Source organism: Herpailurus yagouaroundi, unplaced genomic scaffold, assembly GCF_014898765.1.
Source record: "Herpailurus yagouaroundi ecotype Mexico unplaced genomic scaffold, PumYag 192, whole genome shotgun sequence".
NCBI classification, from domain to species: Eukaryota; Metazoa; Chordata; class Mammalia; order Carnivora; family Felidae; genus Herpailurus; species Herpailurus yagouaroundi.
In genome coordinates, this window is record NW_024412423.1 from 12,602,528 (window position 1) to 12,615,545 (window position 13,018).

Here is a 13,018-nt window from a genome sequence, read left to right on the forward strand (position 1 = left end):
AGGATGAAAAATCACTGGTAACACTATTTGGGGTATTCAGAGACTGAGGAAATATGCCTGATAAAGCTGCCCTAACAGTGAGGCCTTGGATGCTGGTGCCGCCTTTTGCCAGAATGATATTGATTATCCAAAAAGGACACTTGAGAGCTAATCAAGACACCTTCTCTTCTGCGTGCATGCGTGCGTGCGCGCGCGCGCACACACACACACACACACACACACACACACCCCTTTCAATCAAGGTAAATGGTGTCCTAAGGTAGAAACATGGAGAAGAAAAAAATAATCCTTAAAAACATTTGGTTTGGGAAACACTACTGAATCTCCTACTCACATTTCCCAGTGGCTACGACGCAGAGCCTCACTAAGGGTAAAAGGGTACGTGCCTTCCATTTGTGTTGTATTCCTGGATCTTTATGCCTACCAGCCATCCATACGATGAGCAATCCCTATCCAGAGACCTTTCTAATTTCCTCCTTGTGCCTGGTGTTATTTCAGGAACCAAAGTGGGAGGAATGCCCATGCTTCTTCAACACAGTAAAGTTTCATACCGTTTCCCTTATGGATGCCACAACACATACGTGAATTAGTGCCGAATGGGTGGGTTTTCACTCCCCTTAAGCAGCTCTAAGACATTGCCCTGTGGATTCTTCAGCATGCGGGGTCACAGAAGTCCAAAGGGAAAATAAAGGGCAGAACATACGATCCTTGACTCTTGAATGAGCCGGGGTGCCAGGAGTCACTGACACCCTAGAATGTGGATTGAACACTAGTATTTCTTAGGTAATTATGATCTCAGCTGGTTCTAATGGAGCAGTAATAGTTTGGCAGATCCAGTGGGGGGTATGCGTTTCAGATCCGGCCCAAGTTCCAGGGAAGAAAGTTATTCTTTCACCTCAGGAAAAAAAGAATAATTGACCTATTGGGACAAAAGAGAAAATTGACTACAGTTCCTTTGGCACTAGGGTCCCTTGTCATTTAGAAAATGGTGATTGGATTACAGAGTGGATTAGCATAACTTAGTAGCAAAAGCACTTGTAACCATTTATCTTCAGGACAAATGGCTACTGAACCTTGTTTCTTCCTTCTCTTCTACATATCTCGTTTGGTAGAACAAAAAAGGGATGTGGCACAGTCCATGCCCACTGTGAGGAAGGTAAGTACTGCCTAATAGAGTATTAGCAGAAGCAAAAAAGAAAAGTACCCTCTAGATCTGTAGGGTTCACAGGGCTAAGGGTGGTCATTTGGAATAATTCTGATTCTCTGCATTGACTCATCAATGATTTATCTTAGAGTTTTCTGAGTCACCTTTTAAAAACGAAAGTAAGACATACATTTTTTTTAAGTAGCACAGAAGTCATTTTAAATTCTAAAAGGTTGACCTTATCTGGGGCGTCTGGGTGGCTCTGTTGGTTAAGCATCTGATTTCAGCTCAGGTCATGACATCCCAGTTTGTGGGTTCGAGCCCTGCGTCGGGCTCCATACTGACAGCTCAGAGCTTGGAGCCTGCTTTGGATTCTGTGTCTCCCTCTCTCTCTGCCCCTCCCCTGCTTGAGCTCTGTCTCCATCTCTCTCTCAAAAAAAATAAACACTGAAAAAACATTTTTCTGTCTTCATTCCTCTCCACCTCCACAGTGGTGCTTCCCAGAGACAACTACCTTAATCTCAATGTTTCTAGTTATTTAGTTAACGCTAAATGTTTACTGAAAATGCTGATTTTCTTTGGGCATTCTTTTTTAACTTGAAGATGAGGATTTAGCAAGGTAAAGACTGAACCAATCCAAGAGTTTGGATTAATCTGACATGTAAAATAGTGTTGACTACAAAGCTCAGCAGGGTGCCAGGATTATATTTCTTTATTCGCAGGCCCAAAGTCATAAACTGTGTACCATTTAAAAGCAAAGGATCAAGAGATCTAAGGACTCAAATGAATGACTCTTTCTTAAAAGTCATTAATTACAAGAAATCGTTTCATATTTGGGTTTGTTCCATTTTCCAACCATTATTCCCTTGCAACATTTGTGCTGTGTTTGTTTTGCTTTATTCTTCCCCGGGTTTTGTAATTGCCTTTTTCTTAAAGGGAAAACAAAAAAATTCATATACGTGTTATCCATAAAACATCACTTTCAATGATAAGTCTCCTTCAATTCTCACTGAGAGGTCAGTCATTCCCACCTTTTAGCCCCTATGGCACACATTTTGCCTATAGTCCTCGTTTAGTATAAGACCAGCTAGAGACAGCATTCTACGGCACTAAAACTGCACGGTGAGGTCTATGTCTACCGAAGTAGACTACGAATTCTTTAAAAAGAAAAAAAAAAAAACCTGTCTTTCCATACCCTACCTCACACACATGGCCCCGTATATAATGTTCCTTATTTTTGTTGTATGAATAAACAAACACAACCTGTAGGCAGCTATCTCCCAAAGGACTAAAGCTCACTCACTCATGCCAACCTCTCACCTCCACCCTGCTTTTCCCTAGGTTCACCTGGGAACATCTCAAATTAGAGACTGTAAGTGTTAAGCTGTTTTCTTAAAAGTTCTAGGAGAATATACACCCATGGGTTATCCTCTAACCTTGAAAATAAAAAAAAAGTATCATCACAAAGGTGGTGGCATTCTCCCATTTGCCCTCCACGTATCTCCGTGTATCAGATATTTTACGACGAACTCGAAGACAGAAAATATCTGATAGACTTGAGTTCATTAACACTATTTTCTATCTCCTTCAAAGCCCATTTAAAACTAAACACAGAATAGACATATAATCATATGAAATGCATACACTTAAAGACCTGGAATAGGTAAAAATAGAGACACACATCAACCCCTACATGAGACAAATGAGATCGACTCCCTCTCTGCCACCACGATCAGATGTTTCTCCAAGTAACCTTTGACGACAAGTGTTTGGGGGGACTTTCCAAGGTCTGGTTTATTTCATGTAATCACATTATTTCCTGTTACAGCAGGGCATTTTAGGATAATATCTATAAAACTTGTAGGACAGAGGCTTTAAAAACGCCCTCACATTTATTGGACGTGGTTTGGTGTTAGTTTCAGGCTAAATGTCAGTTTAGGGGAACAGATCTTTTGTGACCCACTATCCGTCATTATGGTTGGAGTTCGTGTGATGACAGCAAAGTCATAGTCACTTCAGCTCCCCAAAATGAGAGATCAAAAAAGATCCCCTTAGCTGAACCACGACCCTGACAGAGAGGGTTTCCTCATCCCCAGTGATAAATTTCACCAACTCCCTACCGTGGCCCCTTCAAATCTTCTCCAGACCATCACAGTATGTGCTATCCTTGACTATGCCAAATTTTTGCGGGGCGTGTCTTTATCATTCTCTTGCAGACACGACTATGCGTTTCTACCACAGCACCACCATAGCTTAGGCCTTAAACGCGTGTTTGCCGAAAAAATGGAGCCATCTTTTATATGGCAATCTTCTTCTAAAACAATTACCAAAAAACTCCTTCTCTAAACATTTCAAAATTAGTACTGTGGGCCTTAATCCTTTGCCTCTGATGACACAATTTTATTAATAATTATATTTTCTAACAGCTCACAGCGGGAGATTTCAGGGAACTGGAGAGATGACGAGGCTTGAGAGGGCACCACTGTCTAGCATTACCATTCAGGCATGTCTGGAATCGTTTGATGAATTAGTAAAACAGAGGCGTATTTTCATGGAGCGGGGTTGCTCTGAGGGAAACAAAATGATCCCAAGAGAAAAACTTAGCCTCCCAGAAATGTGTTTCCTTTAAGAAGAGAGAGGCTGTTAGATCAACAGTGGAAAAAAAAAAAAAAAAAACAACACTTCTCTAAATTTTTGAAGACGCAGGATGTGGGAGACACAGCCATGAGAATCCTCTAATAAATGAGGCAGATGGAGTGAGCTGCTCCTCTTCCCAGACCACCGCACAGTTAGCGCATCCACTCAGGCAGTCCCTGCGGTCCGTCGTGCCACTGGGAGGGAACCGTGTGCTTGGGAGAGGAGCAGGAAACACCAGAGGGTCTGAGTTGAGGGTAACACCAAGTGGCAGTGTGACCACTGGAAGTTCTGACTCAACTGGTCTGTTTGTGATCATGTGTGAAATGGACCCAGAGGTACTTGAGAGTTAATTTTTAAGAAGTTCCAGGAACTAGAGAAGTAGGTGGAGTCGGAAGTCAGTGACATTTGGTTTCTCTGTTCCATCGTTATTTATTTAGTTCTGACTATGTTCTAGTCATTGTGCTAGACATGGGTAATTGCAGTTGAAGTGACCCCAGCTGTATCCCCAGATGGGATGGCCAGGGAAAATCCTGGCTGTAATAGAATTTAGAGCAGCTGCTCACAAGAGCAAAATATAAAAATAAAATTCAAACGGGGAAAACATGACCACTGTTTAAACAACGGGATGTCAAGTTTTCTCTCATCCAGTTGGCAAAAATTTTCAACATCACTAACATCAAGAGTTGACAAGACAAAGGGAAATACGTACTCTCACGCGACACGGATTTGAAATGGAAGTGAGAGCAACGTTTTGAAAGCAACTCGGCAATATGTATCAAGGCAGAAATCCCCACTTCTCTTCTGTCATTGAGAAAAACACCCACGTACGTTCGTGAATATACGGATACAAGACTTTGCAGTAGATATTTATGGTGAAAAGCTAGTAGCAACCGAAAATTTGCCAACGGGGAGTGGCTAAACAGAATATGGCTGATCCCTGAAATGAAGAACTAGATGACCATTTAGAAGAATAGAGTAATTCAGAATTCATTGATACAGAAAAAACCTCCCGGACACATTGTTGCTGGTACAGAGGAAAATCGAGCAGCACAGAGGTTGCAGGTACTGACCTGGATGTGAATCCTGCCTACGTGCAGACTGTACAATCCCAAGCAAGTTACTTAATCTCTCCGGGCTCCTAGTTTTCTCCTAAGTAAAATGTGGACACAAATAATACTACCCCTCATAGTATTATCGGGAGGATAAAACGTAGCATGTTTACAGCAGCGCCTAGAACGTAAGTACTCAAGAACTATTAGCTATCATTACTATTATTTTTCAGAATTCACCAACTGAATACCTCTTTGCGCACACACTATCACACATCTACACACACATATATATGCAGTGAAAGTGATCCGGGGGCATCCGGCTGGCTTAGTTGGTAGAGCATTCGACTCTCAATCTTGAGGTTATGAGTTCAAGCCCAAGTTGAATGCAGAGATCACTTGAAAAAATAAAAACCTTAAGAAAAATTTTTTTAATGTTTATTTTTGAAAGAGAGATTTTTTTAACGTTTTTATTCATTTTTGAGACAGAGAGAGACAGAGCATGAGCAGGGGAGGGGCAGAGAGAGAGGGAGACACAGAATCCGAAGCAGGCTCCAGGCTCCGAGCTGTCAGCACAGAGCCCAACGTGGGGCTCAAACTCGCAGACCTCGAGATCATGACCTGAGATGAAGTCAGACGCTTAACTGACTGAGCCACCCAGGCGGACCCAAAAACTAAAAATCTTTTAAAAAGGAAAAGAAAAAGAAAGTGATCCGCAAGGATATACACACCAGTCAAGAAAAAGCACTGATAAATTCAGAGGAAATTTGGCTTAGAGATGACTCAGGGGAATTTTTAGTTCCAGTAGTAATCTTCCCATCCCAATTTTTTGGTATTATTATGATTTTAAATATTAAAATACATTGAGCAAAAAGAAACAAACCGCCTGAGGAGGAGGAAGAGAAAGAAAAACGGAAAAAAGAGAAGAAGGATAAAGACCCGGGGCCCCAAGCAGAGGCAGCCTGTTGAACATTAAGGGCAGCAAAATGTTCCTGGGTATAAGAATTTGAGGGTGTTATTTTGGGAAAGAGGAGAAGACAGAAAAGCAGAGTAGAAGTTGCCCTGTTACAAGGGACATTTGCATTTATAAAAGAAACACCCATTTGCAAGGAATAAGAGGACTGTAAATCAGAAAAATCTGCTCTATGTTGAATACATCTAAACCTGCATAACAAACCCTACCCTTGCCTTTCTTGACAATGTTGCGTAACTGCCACTGCCCATACACACATACACACGCACACACACATCTTTTGGGGGAACTTTAACAATGGTACGGAATCTGGTGGCTTAGGCTGCCTCACAGTTATTAATTCTTCCCTGGCTATCGCCCATAACTTTATGATGTACACATGTTAATAATAAATCATCTGTTTGTTTGTATCTTGTTAATCTGTCTTTTATTACAAAGGCTCAGCCAGGAACTCAGAAGAACAGAAGAAAACGTTTTTTTTTCCCTCCCCTCCCAACATAATAATAAAATCTATGGCCCAAGCCCCTAAGTGTCATTACCTGGACTCGATAAAACATTATTGAATAATGTTACTTCTGGAATAATGGAAGTAATGATTTTTGAATAAAAAAAAAAAACACTAAGAATATGTGCCAGTAATTTCTCAGCGGTTATCTAGAAAGTCCTTATTCAAAAAGAAGAAGAAAGAGTCTTCATTCCTCTGTGTGTGTGTGTGTGTGCATGTGTGTATGTGTGTGTAGCATTATACGTTTTATGCGACTTCCTACCATTCCATGCCCGTTCCAATGCGCTTTTGTTTTCTTTTGCTTTCTTTCCCTTTTCTTTCTGTTAGACTGTTTTGAGCTTTGTAAAGCTCTGTGTAAATATTAAACATTAAACACTAATTACAAGCTTATAAACTTAGTTTTTGTTGCAAGAGTGATAGTAACTCCACGCTGTCAACTCAGGGCTTGACAACAAAATGCCTCGGTGAAAAGAGCCAAGCCTCTAGAAAGAAAGGCAGCTTTGGGTGCCAAGAAGTTAGCACCAACTGCCTCCACGAGGCTCAGGCAAGCTGCTTAAGAAGCAGCCATCAATGGAACTGCAAAACCCAAACTTAAGAAAATGCAGGCTTGAACGCGTGGCAAGCCCAGGGAGTGCTGGAGCCCGCTCACTTAATCCCCGTCAGAGATGAGCAGAGGCGAGACCACGGTGAAACAGAGCGGCTGCACCGTCATCCATCAGGAAACCCCCTTCTTCACCCTGTGCTACTTATTCTGTTCACTCACCTCCTGGCTGGCCCTACCCCCTTCTCAACGTACCCCACAAGCCCTTTGAGCCCCATCAGGGAAGGCACACAAGCTTGCCCACAAAAGACCTCCCCGTTTCAATACAGAGGAGAGAGAACACGGTCTATGAGCAGACATTGCAGATTTACAGGCACGAAAACCTGGACAACGTTTGGGCAGAATTTCAGACGCGTTGAGACCCAGGAGCGGAACAGAGAACAATTATAGGGTTCTTTCCTGAGATGACCTCCTGCAGGACTACGTGGAACTTCTAAATTAATCTTAGAGGCATGTATTTACAGTTCTGAGCATCCAAAGAACCCACCACCTTCCACTGTGAAATCAAAAAGCCTAAGCCTATATAAAAACAGTGCCTATGATGGGTTCAAGGAGACACCCTGAGGAGGAGAAGGTGGGGAGAGCTAGCTGCCCCCCTCCCCTGCGTGAAACACAGCATGATCATCTTACCTTACAATTTGAAAGCTTACCTCATCACACAAAGGGAAAATCTGATTCATGTGTCAAAACCTTAGATGATTCACTATTTGGGGGCCTCTCTTGTCAAACGCAATTTCAGGGCTTTGTCTGGAATATCAAACAAAATCTTGCCTTTGGGGCTGGTAAGATGAGAATTGTCTTCGTTCTTTTTGTGGATTTGACTGAAGCGGGCAAAGAAATGAAGTTTCTATCTGGGCTACCTTGGAGAGGGGGTCATCTGCTTCAAGGTCAAACCCCTGGCTCCAGAGAGGCTCACAAAAATCCTGTCTGCCCACTGCATTGTGGGGTTTGGAAGGGTGGGGGCTGGGACAGGCCCAGGCTCACGGGAGGACGTTCCCTCTCCTGACTCCTCCTTCCATGACTCACCCCCTCCTCATTTTAAATCTGCCACAGAGCCCTCCTCCATTGTCTTCGCTGCTTCAACTTTCCACCCCTATCAAAACAAAGCAGAGGTTCTGGGTTTTAAATGACTCCGTCTTAAGGACAATCCCTAATAAAGCAACTCATTCTCGGAGAACGGGCTAATAACAGTCAATTTAACCCTGGCATTCCTAACCATTTATTCAAATCCCCATTTAGTACGCCAAAAAAAAAAAAAAAAAAAAAAAAAAAGCTTTGCTGCCAAGCTCAGAGACTGCCAGAGAAAGCAGCTCCCAAATATTTGGGGTTTATCATGGGGCTTCAAAGCCAACCCCCCCCCCACACTTGGTCCACCACATCCTTCCCACCAGCACACGCAATATCCCTTTGTTCTGTTCTGTTGAGGGGGCGTGTTTTCAAAATCTCGCTTTTCCCCATCCGGACAGCATTATCCTCTGTGATTCAGGGCAGACGTATAATGACCGGACTTGTGACAAGCAGATCACTGGATAAACCAATGCCTGGTTTATCCACGCATTGTGTTTCTGCGGCTCCTTCGGCAGTCAGAGCGCCCACGGCAGTGGGGGGAACACTAAGGGCTCATGTGCAGCAGTGACCTTTGCAACTGGACAGCGCCTCGGACCTGGCCCCACGGTGATGTCTCTCTTCTTTAATTACAGCGTGCGGCAGGGAAAGAAGCTTCCAGCAGCACTAGTATCCAGTATCGGGACCTGTCTCGATCTACTTCTTCGATCAAGAACCGAGCGACAGAAGGATCTGCTTCATCCACTTGCATTTTCACACTTGGATTTTGCCAGGAATTTACGCCACCAGGATCAGAAGTGTGTTAGGAAATAATGTCAAGACGTTTAGCGGGGGGATCATTCGTTTTCCAAAGAAAACTGGACAAATGGCCACCGGGCAACAGGTGAAGGAGATTCAGAGAGATCTGTTTTCATACTGAATCCCCAGACTTTGGAGTTTGGGTTGAGGTCCTCGTCTGTGGCTGTATCCTTTTTGATCGCATCCCAGCAAACAATCTGTATTCATTCGCTCACTGTCGTTGGTGCATGAAGACCCACTACATCATTTACCTGATACAGAGAAGATGGACCCCGTCACGTCAACAACATTTTCTGGCGAGGTTAGTGGATGGTTGGCACTTTGACAAAAGACTTTGCAAGACCAGAATGAGTGTAACAAAAGGAAAGATAAAAATCTGAGTGGAAAGTCTAGTTGATCGAACTCGCGTCCAAATCCTGTGATACCATCTGAATGGGAAGGAAAAGGGATGCCCAGAGCATATAAGAGCCTAGAGGTATATAAGGTCAGAGGTATATAAGGCCAGAGCCTACAAGGTACCCACAGCGGGCACCTGAAAATGTGCTGCCCAAGAGTGTGGCAGACTGGAGAGGAGAGGAACCACTTATCCGTGCCCATCCTCCCACCAAACCCTGACGGAAAATTCACTGAACATTTAGTGTTGGGGAAAGAAAATATACCAAGGGGAGAAATAAAAGAATTCTAAGAAGCAATTCTCAGACCTGAAACACGCAGTAACAAGTTCTTGCCCCTTTCCATCCTATCTTTGATCAATCGACACGATGGTCTCAAAAGATCTAAATAACGTGCTTCTTCAAGGTATAAATGTGTCGGACCTCGTGGCACTTCAATATATATGTAGGGAATACGCATGTAACATACATAATGTATATAATAAACACACGTATTACATATATCTAACTCTACTCATCTTCAAGAGCTCTCAGAAGAAAACTATGGAAATTTAAAGAGACACCTGATTTTAAAAAATCACTGTATTGGGGCGCCTGGGTGGCGCAGTCGGTTAAGCGTCCGACTTCAGCCAGGTCACGATCTCGCGGTCCGTGAGTTCGAGCCCCGCGTCGGGCTCTGGGCTGGTGGCTCAGAGCCTGGAGCCTGTTTGCGATTCTGTGTCTGCCTCTCTCTCTGCCCTTCCCCCGTTCATGCTCTGTCTCTCTCTGTCCCAAAAATAAATAAACGTTGAGAAAAAAAATTAAAAAAAAATCACTGTATTGTGAGAACAAGCAACGACTTTCACTAAAATTACATGTCTAAAGCTGGCACCCCCACGATCGGAAGGAGGCTATGGGGCCTGTGTGTCAGGAGAAGGAGAAAGGAAGAGTTTTGCCCATCTTTAGACCACCTATTGGAAGCCTGGGTCTGGCTCTGGGTCTCTCCTGTGCCTCTTCCTGTGACTGTTCTAGCTTTCGCTTTCCTTCACGGGAGTAACATTTGAGTTCCAGGCACCACGTTCATCACCGTGTTAACTCTCGGCAAACATGCTCCAAGAATTAAGTAAAGGATATAATTTTTAATTCCCCATTGGGTACGTCATGCTGCTCTCAAAGAGCCAGAACTCGGTGATAGAATGAGGTTCTTAATAGACTTTTAAGGAAGAAAAGAAAGGCAATTTTCCCTGTGGAATTCTATGAATAAGCCAGTTAAATCCATCCTCGGAAACAAATCGGTGGCTACCATGATACCAAGTAATGCGATGATGCACTTCTAAGAGAAATTGTGCAATTTCCATAATTTCTTATACATGTCACTAAAATGTGCTCTGAATTGCTCAGCTCAACATTAATTCCATTGTCTTTACTTACAGGGGCATATTTTATCCCCATTCTCAGTCTAAAACCCCCCACTGACTTCAGAGGCAGATTTTCCCGACTAAAGATGACAGGATACAATTCCATGTAGGCTGAGTGACTGTCTGTCATTTTTATTACTTGGGGCTGAAAATGTTTTCCAGCAGTACAAACCCCAAGGGACTGCATGGTGCCTACATTATCCATCTGTACTGCTGTTCGGGTCCTTGTCCATCTGCCTCCACGAGGGACCCGAATCACTCACCTGCCACAAAGCACAGAGGCATTCTTTCTGTGCTTTACCTTGTTGACCACGGGATGCATTTTCCAGCTGTGCAAAGTCTAAACACGAAGGTCCTGTTCGGCAGCAGAAGAAACACTGGTATCCAGGTAGAGCTAAGTGATCCTGTCCAAGGCAGAGCATCTATCTATACAACTTGAACTACACAGAGCTGTAACCCACTGTGTGGTGAACTCAAAAGATCTTTCTAGTGCCCGTGTCAATGACTGGCTGGGGGCTAGCGACAGGTGAGAAACGAAGATGGAGTGGCAAACCTCATTTTGTCACTATCCTGGCTCTTCTTGAAATATCCAACTCTTTTGTGTATACAGTGTTATTAAACCAAGTACTTAGCATATTCCCGAATATTCCACATGTAACAATTTCTGAGATGGTATCACGACACCATATGCTGGCTACGGTACTTCACAGAATCCGAGGAACGAAATAAGTCAACATTTTTCAATAACTAGGATTTGGCGTCTCTAGAGTCTCCTCACTGAGAAACTTGAAAATCAGGGCAACAGAAATTCTTTTGTCTCCGGCGAAACAGAGCGTCAAAACGCAAAAGCACGTTCTGAGGGAGAATGGTGACCAAAGAGCCAACTAGGAGACAACCATAACATATTCTTTTTTTTTTCTTTTTTCCTAACATTGATTTGGTTCTTCATCTTTATGCGCTCACAGAAACATGACAGAGAAACAAATGTCCTTCTATTGTTTACAGGTGAGGTTTACAGAGAGAGCAATCAGCAGATTTTCTGTAAGATCCATCTATCTGTCACTGTGTTTTATTGGATACGGCTGCGGCTGAATCTAAAAGGGGAAAAAGAGAAGAAGTGAAAGTGACAAAGATGGTTATAAAAATAGAAACAAGGAGTGAAATTCCCTGGAGTTTAAGAGTGGCCCAAATGCAGCTGTGAGCAATATTCCCTCTGCTTTTGTAAAGTGTGAGCATGTGCCCTTGTCACATGAAAAACAAATCGTGAAGACCAAGCATGAAAGAGCACATCCTGGTACTGTATTCAGATGGGAATCACGGTCAAGTTTACGGGACGTATTTCACATTATGCACAATTGTAACTGTGCCACAGCAATTAGGTAAGTATCGCCATCCTCCCTCCAACACAGGCGCATATGCCAAACTGTCCATCAGGTCTCTTTGTCCACAGATCAAAGTCAAACTTCAGTCTGCCAGTTAAAAACCCCTTTAATCTGGCGCCAACTTTTTTCTGTTACCTAAATTCTCCGTGCTCTATAAATGCCCCAACCGAAGGCATTCCATCTTCTTCGGCCGTCCCAACTGCCCACGGGATTCCAATAGCCCATTTCTACCATCCTCCATTTCTCTTTCAAAAATCTTCTTACCACTTAGACAACACCAACCTCCATTCACTATCCGTAGTTTTAGCTCAAACTTAAATATCACCGCCGGAAGCTGGCATGAGAACACAAAATACCATTAGCCAGGAAGCAATAAAATACTTGTAAGCAGTCACTTACTGGCTTCAAAGAAGAACAATTGTTTGATCTTTTCTCGTGGGGTCTGTGGGTCAAGAATTCAACTGATTAGCTCTGACTCATAGTCTCTCGTTTGGTGCATTTGGACCAATGAAAGGCTGGGCTACCCAGCGTCTCAGAGCCTTTCCATGCGCTCTAGCTGGACTGGTTTGGAATTTCTCAGAGTAGCGCTGTTCACTTAGAGGCTAAAAACGTGAAGAGTAACTACTGAACAGTAAAATATTCCAGAATTCCAGCAAGGCCGACGTGAAATTGTCTCCGATTCATGTAGAACCACTCCCACCATACTCCACTGGTCCAGTCATCAAAGCCTGCCTGATGCCAAGGGGAAGCAACGTAGGCCTCAAGTTCTGTTGGAAAACAATTTCAAAGTCACATTGCAGGAAAAGCATATGCGATGTGAAATGTATTTGTAGCCATCTTTAAAACACTACAATGGGTCAAATGAGTAGATTAATTTTTCTGACGGGGAAAAGAACGAATTTCCAGATCCTGCCATTTCTCTATCAAATGAAACAGAGTTCCAAATAGCTACTCAACTATTGTGTTTTTATACAATTTTTTCATCAGGGATGTTTTTAAAAAGTAATCGTTTTAAAATAATATTTTTAGGGGCGCCTGGGTGGCGCAGTCGGTTAAGCGTCCGACTTCAGCCAGG